This window comes from Antedon bifida, chromosome 1, assembly GCF_963402885.1.
Source record: "Antedon bifida chromosome 1, ecAntBifi1.1, whole genome shotgun sequence".
Classification (NCBI taxonomy): Eukaryota; Metazoa; Echinodermata; class Crinoidea; order Comatulida; family Antedonidae; genus Antedon; species Antedon bifida.
In genome coordinates, this window is record NC_136226.1 from 998,694 (window position 1) to 1,014,826 (window position 16,133).

Genomic DNA, 16,133 nt, shown 5'->3' on the forward strand with positions numbered 1-16,133 from the left:
ACTAGCGACGCAACGCAACCGACGCAATGTAAGAAAATGCCCTTCAATAATTGTGTTTGCCCCCACCTGCGTGAAATCAAACCTTCTTGTTGCGTTAGTTGCCGTAGACTTTGACCTAATTCACCCCGCGTACTTTTGAGTACGCGCTGTACTATGCGTGTTATATTTATGTATTTGTTTTTAATTTTTGGATGAATAAAGAAAGAAATCACAAACTTATTTGATTTCCCGTAGCGATGTTTGCAGCACGGTTGCGTTGTCGGTTCCCACGTGATTACGCAATACAGCACTGTGCGTCGATACGTCGCTGCGTTATGTTGCGTTTCGTTCTAGTGGGAACCAAGTTTTAGCGATTGTGGCCCTGTGTTTGACCTGGTTCACCCCGCGTACTACGATACGTCGCTGCGTTATGTTGACATAAAAGTAAACTTCAAAGTCACTGTTTTAGTGTGAACGAACTTGAATGTCTTATTGCTCCCGACAAAGAAGCTTTGAACTTAATTCGTAAAGTATTAATAGATTATTTTCTAATAATGAATTGTAATAGGCTAACATCGTCTTGAAGGTTAAGAAGTGAAACTTTAAAATATAGTTCTAATATTGACTTTCGCCAATCTGCAAGCACTTCCTGCTTTAAAGGGCTATAGACCTATTTAAAACAAATAGTGCCTCTAGTTTGTTGTTTCACACATTAGGAAAGTGTCCTCAGAATAACAATACCTACATTTATACAATAGTACATAAACAATATCTTCTTCATATCGGAGTTTCAGAAGGTGTACATCTGTAAAACGGGTCATTATTTACTCAGAATGATTTAGTAAAGGCATAGCTGCTATAAGAGGCAAAATACACATTTTTGTTAAATTAGAATTAAAAACAAGACTTTTTTTCATGTAACATAAATAATTGATTGTGATAAATGTATTTAAGAAACTCTCAGTTCAGACCCAATAAACATATTTATAAACCTATCAATTGTGAATGTTCCAAATACATAAAACATACATGAGTTTATGTAGATTATGTGACGAATAACCCAGACATGTTTGGCCTATAGCGCATATACAGTATGTTATCAACATAGGCGCGCGGCAAGGTCAACAACATCGATAGTATAGAAACTCGTCCTAGTTATAATTTTTTTAAATATCAATGATTGATTCTCTACCGGAGATGTCATGCTGACCAATTTGACACCACCATCTAAACATCCTTATCGTGTGGGCGGCAATGAGATATCAACATAAACTGTTTTATATGTATTTATGAATATGATATTGATATATGTAGTAGTTTTTAGTCGATCCACGACAAATGACCTCTTCGGATTTGCACAAAAAATATGTATAAGAAGTTGTCTAAATGAAACTAGCCTTGAATATATACGTTATCTTCAAATATATTCTGCCTATGGGAGCCTTTCAGAACAAGAAACGGTTGTTTAAATTTTAAAATGTCAAACGATTTGATTTACAACTAATCTTATGTTTTGACGTTTCCAAATGTTTTCCACAAAATGCAGTTTCCTTGAACTTTCAACCAATGATACATTATATTTGATGTATTTGATAAACATTTTTCTCCGTGCGTTCAAAGACTGATAAGATACGCGCGCGTGAACTTTGGTGTGACGTCAGTGACAAAACAAAAGAGACACAAATTTAAACATTATCATATTCGACGTCGCATTTGCATTCAAAGTGGTGGGCAACGCTTTTCGAATTCTAAACCTTTGGTAAACTTCTTTATTTTCAGAAAGACTGTCAGTGTCAAATTGAATTCTCATTAATGGTATAAAGTTAAGTATATCCGAAATATTTGTGATATTCATATGATAGGCCTACAATTTAAAATACCGATTAATGGAAATGACTAAACGTCGTATGGTAATAATCCTCACTTCTGATCGAATGTAGAATTAATTTGGTGATCGAGTGTGGAATTTAAAATCAATACACTAATAGATCATTTACCATGGCTTTTGATTAAATTATGATCGACGCATAAGTATATATTTTACATGTGTTAAATGCATGATATTTTTTTGCCTGCGAAACAGAATTTGCTTTGTTTTTTTGTTTTGACCTCACGATGACCTTCTTATTTATGGTATTCAGTTAAAATTTATAATTATTGAAATAATTTAAGATATTCAAAGTCAGATGAAGATCTCTTGATTCATTTTCGTAATTCCTTAAATAACAATAATCTTTAACTTTTGAAACGGCCGAGTGTACATTAGTAATGTTAAGATTAATATATTCACGCTGAACGGTACAGAAAAGAACATTTAACATTCGACGCTAACATAATGTTGTGTTTTAACTAATGTTGTCCTGTCAATAAGTCAGAGAGAGAGAGAGAGTTTGCGCACGTGCAGTGAGCTTTGATTACACTTATCGATTCTGCTGAGAGACCTCATTCAAATCATGGGTCTCTTTCTTCGCTGGACAGTTGCTAGAAACGTCTCACCATTATCATTCTCTATGACAACATTTAACATTAATATCATCCGAACACTATGGAATGTTCAATTCGTAAATCATAAACAGTATCAAATCATCGCCAGTAGTCGAATTGCAAACTAAACAGGCCTTATAATAAATACCTAATTTTGTTAGTTGTAGGCCTATAGGAATAATATTAGAGGGATGGTGAACTGCTATGAAGTCATAAAAATGGGTGAATTCAATCAAAGAATCTAATATTCTTTGGTTTGGTATCGATTGAAACAACAGCAGTTTGTTTAGTAGGCCTACAGTAAGTAAACAATTTAAATTGATATACAAAATAGCAGGTTTACTCACCCTTTCCTAGTATAACTAAATTGGAACATATTTTATTGAATTGAAAAAAGGACAGAAATCTCTCGCACACACACACAGGTTCACAACAATTTTCTATACTCTCCGTAGAGTTTTAAATTCCACTTAAATGCGAGGAACCTGTATTAAGGTTAAAATATTGGAGCTAAAAAGCTATATACTTTTTTGTGTATAGGCCTGTTACGTTCTATAGTTACACGAAACTGTTACTATAGTTTAAATCAATTTCAATATACAGTATACTGAAACTAAAATCAATACATGTAATTCTTTTGAGAAATGCATCTTTAAAAAATATTAGTGTTTTAACCATAATTACGATTGAATCAAGTTATCGATGTGCATATTAAGTAGTCAGAGCAGCATGTCAGTCATTGGAATCGTTACACGCGCGCGTTCAAATGTTGATGTTAATTGTGCAGATTTGCACGCGCGCGTTCAAATGTTGATGTTAATGTTACAGATCTGCACGCGCCCGTTCAAATGTTGATGATATGGTACAGCTTTTGTACGCGCGTGTCAACATTGTGTCTCATCTTTACTTCACTTTAGAGACTGTATTAATATTTATGGCTTATAATTGTACACTTTTATTTATGTAGGCCTCTAATTAGATCAAAAATTAGATTAAAATTTCAATTAAAGTATCATTATTACATTAAAATATCACATTACTGTATGAACCTATACGAGATGTGCATATTTTGTCAACAGTGCGCATTAGAGACAGTGGCTTATTTTACAATCAATCGAAGTGCTTAATAATGCTAACGCTAATCATTGCCCTCAATAAATGTACATTATTTCGTTAGTTTGAATATTTCAAAATAAAACTGTGTTACGAGTACCAAATACTCCGATTCTACAGGAGACGAAAAACAAGATAAATTGCGTAAGAGATCAAAACGTCGGCCATAACTATCAAAGCTATCCATTACCCGATTATTTAAAAAAATAAATAGATATAAATCAAGTGTAAACGGACATTTTCTGATTATTAAGAATTATTTCGTAATGAAGAGAGTCCTACCTTTTGATCGTTAACATCCTCCATATCTGTAAAATACGAGAACAATCTTTCCAGCGTCAAAAACTTATTTAACGGCTTCGCCCTTCCTTCCGTAATTCATTCCATTTATTCCCATGAATATGGAAATATTCCAGGGTTACTCTTTGATTGTCAATATAATATATTTACATATCAATTGCGTTTGGGGAACGTTGAAAAACGCGTTGTAACGCAACAAACGCGTTGGTTATACTTCAAGATGACAGAATATTAATTGTATCCATCTTTATCATCACGTTGTTAAAACATCATTTCACTTTCTTCCCAGGCAGCAGTTCAAATAAGTTACTTTCCAAACATCAGAAAGAAAACAATATAGGCCTAGAAATCTAGATGTTGGTAAGACTAAGAGAAAGAAATGCCTACTTGTAATTTTTTTTCTTCGGTTCCAACAAAAGGCGTCCAACTAAATAGCGGACAACGAATACTCCTCTGCTGTCAATGCTGCTAGATGGTGGACCACCGGCGTATTTCAATACGCATGCGCATGTCTGGTGTTTCATTTATCATTGACAAATGACTTTCTTAATTTGAACACCATATTTAGCTGTAAAGTAGGCCAATTGTAATAATAAAAATCCATAGAAATTTACAATTATTTCCGTCTTTTTAAACTGTATATTGACGAGGTAAATATTGACTATAAACTATAAAATAATTGCAATTGTATATTAGTTCACAATTGTTTACGCACCGCAATTTTGGTGTTGTACGCGCAACGCAAAAGAGTTTACTAATCAAAGCGACAGCTCGGATGATATACGCCCTGTGATTGATCGAATCTTGCGTGGCACTTACTTACGTCCTTGCGTTGTGATTGGACAAACTTACGTTGCGCTTACGTACGTCTTTGTGTTGGGTCCTAAATGGGAGATTTTCCAATTTATAATTAGCAATCTGTTTTAACAGAAAAGGATAGGACTACTATAACATTAACGTTCTTTTGGTTGATTTAACTTTTAAGGAAAAATAAGTAACAAGGAAAGAGTCAAATGAAATTATTTCAAGAATATAGTTTCATCATACTCGAAAAAAGTCATAGAATCACAAAATGGTTGTTAAATGATATCAGCAATAATGAGATGATTATGATTAACAATGTGAGGCTATAAATTTGACAAATTCTCGTCTGTCGATTAATCATATTACAATTTACGAGGAGCAAACTAAGCTAGATATGTTACTCTATATGTTACTCACTAACACTACTGTTGGCCAGGCATAACGCACGAGCGCATATCATAATCATGCGGCATGCACGCACGGTTGAAGATCTAAGCCTCAATAACATCCTTCAGTAGTTATATCAATTTGCTTACTAACTTCCCTGCATGAAAATACTTTTGTAAACAGAGACTATTTGTTGATGGCCCTGGTACTGTCACCCTAATACAAGTAGGTCCACTTCAGATTGGTTGCTGACGTATTTTATAAATGAAAGCGGAGGCCATTAAACCTTGGTTTTCACTAGGACGCAACGCAATGACGTAAGCGCGACGCATGACAAGCACGTGTTCGGATAATCCATCATGTCAAATTACTTGCACTGTCTACACTATCAAACTTTATGTCAACAAATGTGATGCGCCCATATATGGACACGATGATGTCATATTACTACCATATTTGGTCATATTTCTTTGGTCAAATTAGTAATTTTGTTTGATAGTGTAGACATAGCTTTACGCCGTCCTTGCGTTGCGTCCAAATCAAGTGGAAACAAAGCTTACACAGCCAATTAGAAACATTCAATTAGTTCACTTTTTATGTACCTCCTTTCATTCCCACTGACATAAAATAGGCTACTTACTGTAAAATGGTGCTATTGTGGCCTACACAGCCAACAGCCGTGTTGGTCATTAGACAAGTTGATGAACTAAACATACGATGTCTACAATTATTTTTGTAATGTGTTTACCGTGTGCTGAAAGAAGTACGGAGCACCTTCGACATGTGATATTGATACTGGTAATATTGGAACACAGTTCTACCTATTCCCGAAAAAGAAAAGCACTATGAACATTTATGAAATATCTAGGTTTAGATGGAGTATGTAGTTGTCGTGCACAACGTCAAGGACGTGACCTAAGTGGTGTAAACAACGCCACTGCCTAGTTCACACGCAAAGGCGTACGATACGCCAGCCCTCGGTTAATAAACCGAGGGTGTCAAAGTAAGGCAAAAGGGAATTGTATGGAATCTCACTAGGGTGGATACGTTTTATAGGTGACCTCACCATCCGATTTAAATAGTGTCGATAGTTGTGTTGTCATTAATTTTACACTACTTATACTCATGTTTAGGTTCGTTCCGCTCCTCCACATATTTGTAGACCGATAGTTCATCGTAGGCCAATGATATAAATTTATCTGTAATGATGTGCTGGTTTTATTACCCTTTTACCATACCAATGCATAATTGTTTCCCGATATAACCCGACATATATTCTTGAGTTTCTCGTTAAATATCGGCAAAATGCGTCTGATATGTCTAACGAATAAAATGTAATACTATATATAAACGTGTTGCTAACTTACTGCTATTATTTCCCTTTCACATGGTCTTGTTAATGAAAACATTCCCTTGGCAGTTTTAAATAACTCGTAATGATTCATAAAAATAGAGTTAAAAGGAAAGATTATATCGTATTAAAATTAAAAGCATACTGCAATTCTATATGAAAGTTTCTCTTCGACAAATCTGATGTTCAGTTATATCAATATAGCGCCCTCTAGAACAAAAGAAACACAACTTTTAATAGAAAGAATTAAGTGAGAACTCTCTTCCGGTAGGCGGCGACATGCAATAGGCTTACTATAATATTTTAACATTCAGTTGATTTCACTAAAGCAGACACACATACAAACAATCTAATCATTTCAAAATAATATGACCGATGCATTCTGGTCACATATTATAATAGAAAATTACCATAAAACTGTTTATTACGCCATAAAAATCGTTGGATGGCGCTGTTTACCTTTTTCTCCATGGTTGTAGTTTGAACAAACGAAACAGGCTCACTTGCGGTTGTTATGTATCTAGTTTAAGGTTTTTAATCTATGATGTTCGATTATGCAAAATAACATCAGGCTCCTACTGCCACTGGGATTTTTTAGGCTTTTCATTATTCTTTCAAGAAAACTGTAAATTAGCCCTAATTATTCATAAAAGGATGGAATATTGTTTTCCACAAACACATTTCTCGCACTGATGTATCTAATGTACGTATCTGGGCATAGAGTAAAGAAATACGGTAACTCCATAATCTGGGTTGCATAACAATCATGCAGAGAACATCATAAAAGATTCATATACCACAGAAAGCATCATAACAGACTTTAAGGAGAGGATAAAGGAGAACAGTAAAGGTAGTACAGTACAATTATCGGAACATATCTAAATAATTCCTCCATGATCTGAACAAGTAACTTGATTTGGAGCAAAATCAATTTCTCCAACAATTAAATTTTTAAAAAAACTTGTACTCAAACAATAATTCATATAAAAATAGTAAAATTGGAAACGTGTTGTTTGATAGAATTCTAAAATAACACAAATAATTACAGAACAAGTAAATATAATATAATGGAATTTATGGTAATTGATCAAGAATTGATTGATTTTAAAATGTATTAGTGGAGAATTTTTTTTTTTAATTGCGATTCAATTATTTAAAACTAAGCAAAATATTAATAACTAATAATAATAATAAAGGTATAAAATATAAGGCTATTGCACGTCTTTTTGATAATTGAGCTAGAAACAAATATGTACTATGGAAATGTTGGCGTGTCTGCATCAGGGTAAGGTATAAATTCGTGCAATAGTATTGAACTACAGTATCGTTGTAAACTTTATACTATTAAATTTAGATTCATTAATGCGTCAGCTGCTTCCGGCAAGGTTTTTTTCATTATTGTTCAGAGGTCGTATAATTTTGGCGGGAAACTTATTGCTTGCCTGGGATATGGAAAGTAGGGTGCAGGTCAAACCAGTGATTTGTTCCTAATCTACTGTTATGTGATATTATTAAGTATGTTACCTATGAAGGAAGCCATGCCTCCAGGCGGACATTGCTTGCTAAACCCACTCACCCCACTGATCAACGCCAATATTCCCGCCAAAATGGGATTCGGCAATCTGGCCTAGAATCCACCGGGTTGTGTTATTTAACAAACGATAAATCAGTGATAATAAATCGTTCGATTCTTTATTTTTATTACAATGTTTTAAATCATTGTCAGAATCTCTTGTTTTCAAACAACAGAACATGAAGTATTGAATTCGGACTGTTTTTATACAGTATGAATATTAAAATCAAATAAAATTTGTTTGGTTTTTTTTTTGTTAAACCAATGTGAAATGAAAATCAAAGAAAAATCAAATCTATGCGATAAGAAAAACAAAATCACTCTCTCATTATTACTCAAAGTCCACACCTCATCACCCGTCAAATGGTCCCCACCCAAAATTGTAAAAAATTATGAAAAAAAAATCGCAACATTTTTTTTAAAATGTGTGCTCTGCCTGTCGACTTAATTTCTTGGTGTTTTTCTTTGTTTCTTGTCTTCCAAAATAAAAACAGTCGGTGGACGTGACTTAGCTATATTAATGATATAAGTTTGTGTAAGTAAATGTTACCACCATAATATAATGGTGTTGTATTAAATTAATTATATAAGAAAAAAAATGTGTTGTATACACTAACCGGTTAGACTGTCATTTATTTTCAAGGTACAGTGTTGCTGCAGGAAATCGACATTCCTATATGTTGTGTTTACGGGGCATTGACAGTTCATGGTCGCACCGCCAAGACACTCTGGTTGTTTCCATCATCTACGAGGAGCCAACATGACAATATTAATTGCGGTTTAGTCGTCCCTAACATTTAAACGAATTAAAAGCATGATATGCACTGGATGGCATAAATGTAGACCTTACATCTACATTTAAACAGCAATATGTTACTGTTTAGCTATTATTTTAAACATGTAATGACAGCAAATTCGGTAGAAAATATTATACCACTACTACTATGGGGCGCGATTCCTGAAATTTCCACAAAATGGAAATGTTGAAAATTGAGATTAGATACTGGGACATAGAAACAATAAAATAATCATGCATGGAAACACAACCTGTATACTAACTAACCTGTGAACTAAACGGAACTGGTTTATAAAATCCGCCTTTTATTTGACCCTGGTTCAGTATCCTTTTGATTACTTACCTGTCTGTCTGTATGTCCGTATTTTTCTCTCTATCTTCTGAATTCTGGTTCTGTTGTGAAGATACGGTATGTTGGTCCCCAACGCATAAAATTATTATTCATTATAAATGAGCTTTAAGTGATATCGTTCCAGTGACGTCATTATAATTGTATGTAGGATTAATAATGTCTATTTTAATACACATCTTCATTTGCTGATTGTAACAACAATATTTTTAATAATAATAATAATATACCACATTTATATAGCGCCCTTTTCATGAATAAACATGCTCAACAAAGGCGCTTTACATAAAAATACATTACAATAACAAGATAAACAATGTTAGAAAATTACATAGATATAAAAATATGGATGCTGTTTAAAAATAAATCTATTTACAAGGTAGTTAAATTTAGATTTCGTTTTCATTATTTTTAGGTCAAAATTGTGAATGAATATAGCCAAGGCCGAATAATCTGTAACTCGACCCTGGGCTGCTTCAGACGTTTCTTCAATCTCCGTTCAAATTTTCACTAAAATTAATGACGATTTCTCCATCTGTATGTACTATAAAAGTGAACAATTTATTTTATTATGGACGTACTGAACCAGTGATGGCGGGAAACGGAGTAATTTGGGCCTATTGTACAGGTACGTATTTGGGTTTCACAATTAGTAGGCCTAATAATTTAAAAAATAAAGTAATACATTGTTTATTAATGCTAAATTCCGTTAAAAGGATTGATTGATATCAATTAAAATGATAACATAATAATCAGGCTTACGTCAATTATATCAGGAACTTGCCACTGACGCGCGCGTACAAACTCGGATAGGCCTACATGGTTTTTTTCTATTTGTTCGTGGCACACTGCTATTAGAGTACCGTATTACTATTAGTATTATACCTCAGTGTACTGACGCATTACGAGAAATGCACATTTATTTTACCCAGGTTGGAAATTGGAAGAAAGATTGTTTATTCAAATACCAACAGCTCCCCTGGGTTGGGAAATGTCTCCGTTTTACACCCAGTATCAAGATTCTTGAGAGGAAAATATAACCTATAAACGAAGCATGATCAATGTTGTTACCAATTTTAACAGATGTTTAATTCCACAAAAAAATTGGACCACAACGAAATCAGGGTAAGGAATTTTACCCAATAAAATACAACCGTGAAAATATACGGTATAGGCCTAATGTACAGTATTACAATACTATCAGGGAATAGTGAAATGCCCTAAGTTATACAGTATACAGTACAGTAAGGCATGTCAACATTTTACTTTCTAAAACTCATTGTACATGCATTCGGAAACAAACTAAGAATAGATATTGTATACTTATTCACTTAAAGCATCGGTTAAAGGTGAATGTCTTTTGTCAAATTGTAGTGAACAATCCTGGGAACCGTGGCATTTCTCACACCTGCTTAAGCTTGCCTTTCAGCTGGTGAAAGCATTGTATTTTACACAAATATTCCTGCACCTTTAATCCCATGAATAATTATTATTCATTCAATCTTCTTTTACTATTCAAGGATAACAACAAGGTGAGATTAGGGTGTCTTTATTTTTCATTTTATTTTTTTCAAAAACACGTTTGTGAAAACTACAGGTTTGCCTAACAATAACATATATATTATATAACATCTTTAAAAAGACGCTTGTTGTGAATAGAGTTTATTTCGTAACATATGATCTTAGTCTGTGATATCGAATTACAGTAAATGTATTTGAATCAAAAACTTTGACACCCCTATTGTCATAATGGACGTGACCAATCAAAGCAAATAGATTTGCGAGCCATTTTGTAAAATCTTAACACCAGTCAGTTGGAAGTGATTAAGGAGGACGCCGTTTGGTTCCAACATTGCTGCTACTAAACAATCGAGAGAGGTGAGAGCAACTTTCCTTTATTATAGTGGTTTTAAGTTTTGTTTTCTTGGTTAAATCAATGTTTAAGTACATGTTTGGTATGACTTAAGTACTAACTCTGGTTATTGTTTGCGATTGTTATTGGAATTATAGGCTTATGACGAAGAAATGTGATGTAAAACTTCAAAAAATTCTGTGACGTTTGGGGTTTGTCATTTTATTTTGCGGTAAGTCCTGTTCAGTTTTATAAATGGTTTTCAAGTTATACTTTTTGCATTTTCCATCTTCCACTGGTATTATACAGATATGTAGGTTTTGAAAACAACAAAAAACGTGGTCATTATTTATACCTCTTAAATTTAATGGGAGGAGTCACTGCCTTTTGGAAACTGTTATATAGTCAACAATAATGTAGTTATACATTATTAACACTGAATTTGGAGTCGTAAATCAAATATTTGAATATATAACCAAACAATTAAGCTATAAAAACCAAACAATTAAACGAACACAACCGCCTTTTGTGTTCAGACATTTTCGCGCCAAATTGCTTATTTGGCGCACATGTTCGTAGAGTATAACTATAAGTTTATATATTACGCTCTTTTACTTTTGCTTTACTAAACAATTTTAAAATCTGTGCAGTTAAAAATAAAATACACACCTTATTTAATAAACCATTGTTTCTGTCGTGTCCGTTTTCAGTTTTAGTAAGTTAATAGAAGGTTACTGTCCTGGTGGTCGTAGAATGGAGATTATTTGTATAGTGTGCTTTACTCAAATAACCTTGTGAATGACAATTGTTAATCAAATTTAACATTGTTTAATCTTGCGGTCATGCGTTCCAATGCAAAGTTAATGGATATCCGGGGTAACGAATTTCTACTTAAAAATCCTGACACTACATTCCAATGGTTCATTAAATAACATGGTGTATAGTTTGTTCTACTGGCCTCTATCATAACAATCTTGTATATTATAATTTGATACAAGATCGTTGCTTACAATTCGGTTCAATAGTCTTGGATCAAACAATGGTAATATGATTTGTTTTAGGAAAAGAATGGAAGCTTGTCGGATGTCCGCTTCTCATTCAATGGCCAGTATTTGTCGACGAGCCAGTTGTTTGAAATACTACGTCTGGAGAATATACAGTGATGATAAGTATTTTTTTTTCCAGATTGTTTCTTCTCTTTGTTCTCAACTTCTATCAAACTTTTATCACATTTTCATTGATTAATATTAATAGTAGCAACATAGACCTATCTAGGTCCATCCATCCATACATGATAGCAACATACTACTGTATTATACATTTACTGATATTTGATATTATTTAATATTATACTTTATAGAATTATCTTCGTTCATTGCCTCTTTTTTGAGCAAACTTACTTATTACTTTAGCACGTACTTTATTGTACTTATCTTCGTCTTGAATTCAACATCTAGTTTCTTCAGTTTGTAGTTGAATGTTCTTGAAATGGGTCGACTGGTAGGTCTGTATGAGCGCAATGTTGGCAATTACGGTAATATTGCACTCGTCCCGGCCTGCTGGTTGCCGCCAAAACACATCTTCTGTCGTCAACTACTCCACCACTACTTGCACCACATCTACGATTTTCAGTCTTCAAAATCATTTTTTTTTACACCGACTTTATCCGTTGCTGACGCTTTTTTATTAACTTGCCCGTAAAAAATGTAAATAAAAAAACATAAACCATTGTCGGATTGTAAAGTTAATAAAAAAACTTTATCCTGCCTATAAAACGCAATCTAAAGCATCTGGAGTCTATATAATTTTCTCAGTTTGCTGACGAACCAGGAATACGATTTAATACGAAAATTAATTCACTTATTTACTTGTCGTACATTGAACCCGATTTGCCGCCATTTTCTTTCGTGTACGCACGGGCCAATGCTATCGGCTGCTAAATATCTGCATGGATAGTCTGCAAAGGCTTATGGAATACATTTGTATTCATCGGTTTAAGCGATGAATAGAAATTTATTTTGGCATTGTAATTGGTTCCACATGATCGTCCCCGTTGTGTGTTGGCGTCTTGCGTTGTATTTAATACCCAACGCTGTTAACTATCTAAATAATACCATATGCAAGAAAACAGTAAATCTATATACTATTGTCAACTCTTATCACATTATAATAACCATAAAGAAACGCTTTTCAATGTTAAAAGTCGTTTTCACAAAAAGAAGTTTCTCACAATTTGTATATGCCCAAAGGTGTTTAAGTGACCTTGTGGTGAGTACGCCCAACGTGGCCCAATAAACCAGAGAATTCCATCGCCTTATAATTAATCTTGCATGTTGATACAGTTTGAGCGGGAAAAACATCTGTTTTGTTGATGGATGGAAACGTGGCACTGTACGTTTATAGATGACTCGTGTATGTAAACGGTTTTAGATGTTTAAAACGCATACAATAATATTTGAACCATTGCTATAACGCTATAGTGAATATATATATATAGTTTTTAAATAAATGCCTCTACAATCTCGACGAGGGAAAATATAGAAAAATGACTTATGAGATATTCCATTATCGTGATGGGTAACCATTCAACAGGTAAATGTTTTTTAATAGTTTCAACATAGGGGTCCGATTGTAAGATAAATCAAAGCTAGAAACATTAAATACTCGTTTGATAGATGAACTTTTGGAATTGGATTATGGCCGTAGAGTGTATCCAGCAGGCATATTCGATTGAAATGATCCTCCAAGCTTCATGCAAGAAAGTGTACATACTGCAGACAATTCATCACATTATGCAACTAACCGCAGAAACCATACCATGCTGTATCATGCTCTCATGGGAGGGAGTGAGTGAGCGGTGCGGTATGGGGAAATACCACCCACGTACGTCCTCATACCGTTCACCCCATACAATAGCCTACATATCGTTTGGACGTGATCTATCTTAAATGCTTGATGTTTGTTTACTTTGAAACCACAAGATGAGTTTGATAGGTCTTGACATGTACTATGCTGTGATTTTCATAAAGTCAAGTATTGCACTTGTCCCGGCCTACCGAATTCAACTAACGGACAACTATGCTTGTTTCTTCACACAACTTCTTTTTCTTTTCACTTAATCCTTCAAATTAATTAAGGATGCGTCGACTGCTGACGTGTAGGTCGGGATGTATGCGATGTTTGTAACATTTAATTTAATATTGCACCCCTCCCGGCCTTCATGTCATAAGTCCGCTCAACTTCTCTTTTGTCTCACTAGCCTGTCGTCCTACCCGTTTCGACGACGACGTATACACAGACGCCGACAAAATATGTTCAGTTCGTATTTAATACGCCAACCGATGTAAGTAAAAATAATCTTGTTTTCTAAATCAATCGTTACTGTTGGAAGCAGTGGCCCTGCAATAGGTGTACTGTATAATTAATAATATGTATTGTATTATTAATTCAAAAGGAGGGGACTAAAATTTCAAGTTATGGTGGTAATAACTTATCAAGTTTTTCTATGAAACGCCAACTAGAAACTAGATATTTGAAAGTTTTCTATGAAACGCCAATTGATAAACTCGTTATCTATAATGAAATGCTAACGGGATAAAACCAAACATAGCTTGTGAACACCCATCATTCAATACACAGTACACCGAGTACAGTAGTAGGTAGTACAATGTTCAATGTTTTTTTAGACTGTTTTGGCACTACAAGTTATCAAGTGTTTCCGTGTATTCATAATTCGTAATGGAAAACTAATTATTCTAAAAATAAAACGGCAATGATGATTGTGAATGGCTTTATCCCAAGGCAAACTTTACCGGAATTTAGAATTATTTAACCATTCATAACTGTATTTGTGCGTAGGCATCTACCTTTTTCAGAGTTTGGACAGGAGAGAATGTTGTAAAAACTAAAACGTCTGCAAGTTCAATGGAAACTGGCAGAATCAACGTTAACTCTTCTACAGAATGACCAATCACAAGCCTCGATTCGAATTATCTGCGCTTTTATCAGCCTAATTGGAGCTCATTTCGCCGTTGTAATTGGACATATTAATTATACATATGGATATTAAGTGTATACATATCAATCATATTAAATTACTATAAGCCTAGCCTAGGAGTAAGAGCAGTTGTCTGTTTGGGCTCATGCCTATTACTTGCTCCTGGAAAGATGAATTGTAAAATGTACTTTTATGAACGTTTGCAGAATAAATATTATTATTACTCTTAAAAAGGCCGCACTCCCAATCCGTAATTGTTAATCAATTTAGAAATACTTACTGTATATTCATGCATTCAATAACAGCAAAATAATTATTTCTCCTTATATGCGAAAAAAGGGCAAATTGATTACTTTTTTCTTTTTGTTAGTAAATTAGTAAAATAAACTTTTTATTTGTTTGTTGACTAAAATAATAAGGTATCTTAATTCCTTTGTAGTATGGAAATTCTAAAACAAAGTGATATTCATTTTCAACCTTGTTGTATTTGTATATATTCTGTGAATGTTTTGGAAACAATACGGGAAGTAAATCCAGTTTAATGTAATGGGTTATCCAGAAGTTGTAGCAGTTTGCCAACCAGAGTGTGATTACCATAGCAATGACCCAACTCCCTTGATGGTGTAGTGACGCAGTCATCATCATAAAACTCTACTCGGAAATCTAACCTTGTTTTTATAAAAGAAAGCGGCTCTCAAAATATACTCTCAATAGGGTTTTGGCAGGTAACAACCGATCGATCCTCTGTTGGGCTACAGTCTTAGGCCAGTTACGTGCGTTTACAAATTGTGTAATTCGATGAGAAGAAATACATTCACGTACAGTATTTACAATGTTGGCAACCTTTTCCAGGAATTGTCACCATACGGTTTGAGACTGGAAGTATGGAAGAACAATCCATCTTATCTACTTGAGCAATTGAAACACTCCACATAGTCTTCTATTCAATATGTTTACAATTTTCTCTCAGTACTGAAAACGTATTTGAATTACCGTAGCAATTAAATGTAATAGATTACCGTAACTGTATTTGGGTGTGTCGTCATTTGGCGTACGCGTATGTGACCCGCGTATGTGACCCGCGCCTTGCGCATAGGAGTAGGCCTAAGCATCTACAGTATGTATACATCTATACGTAGTACAGTCTT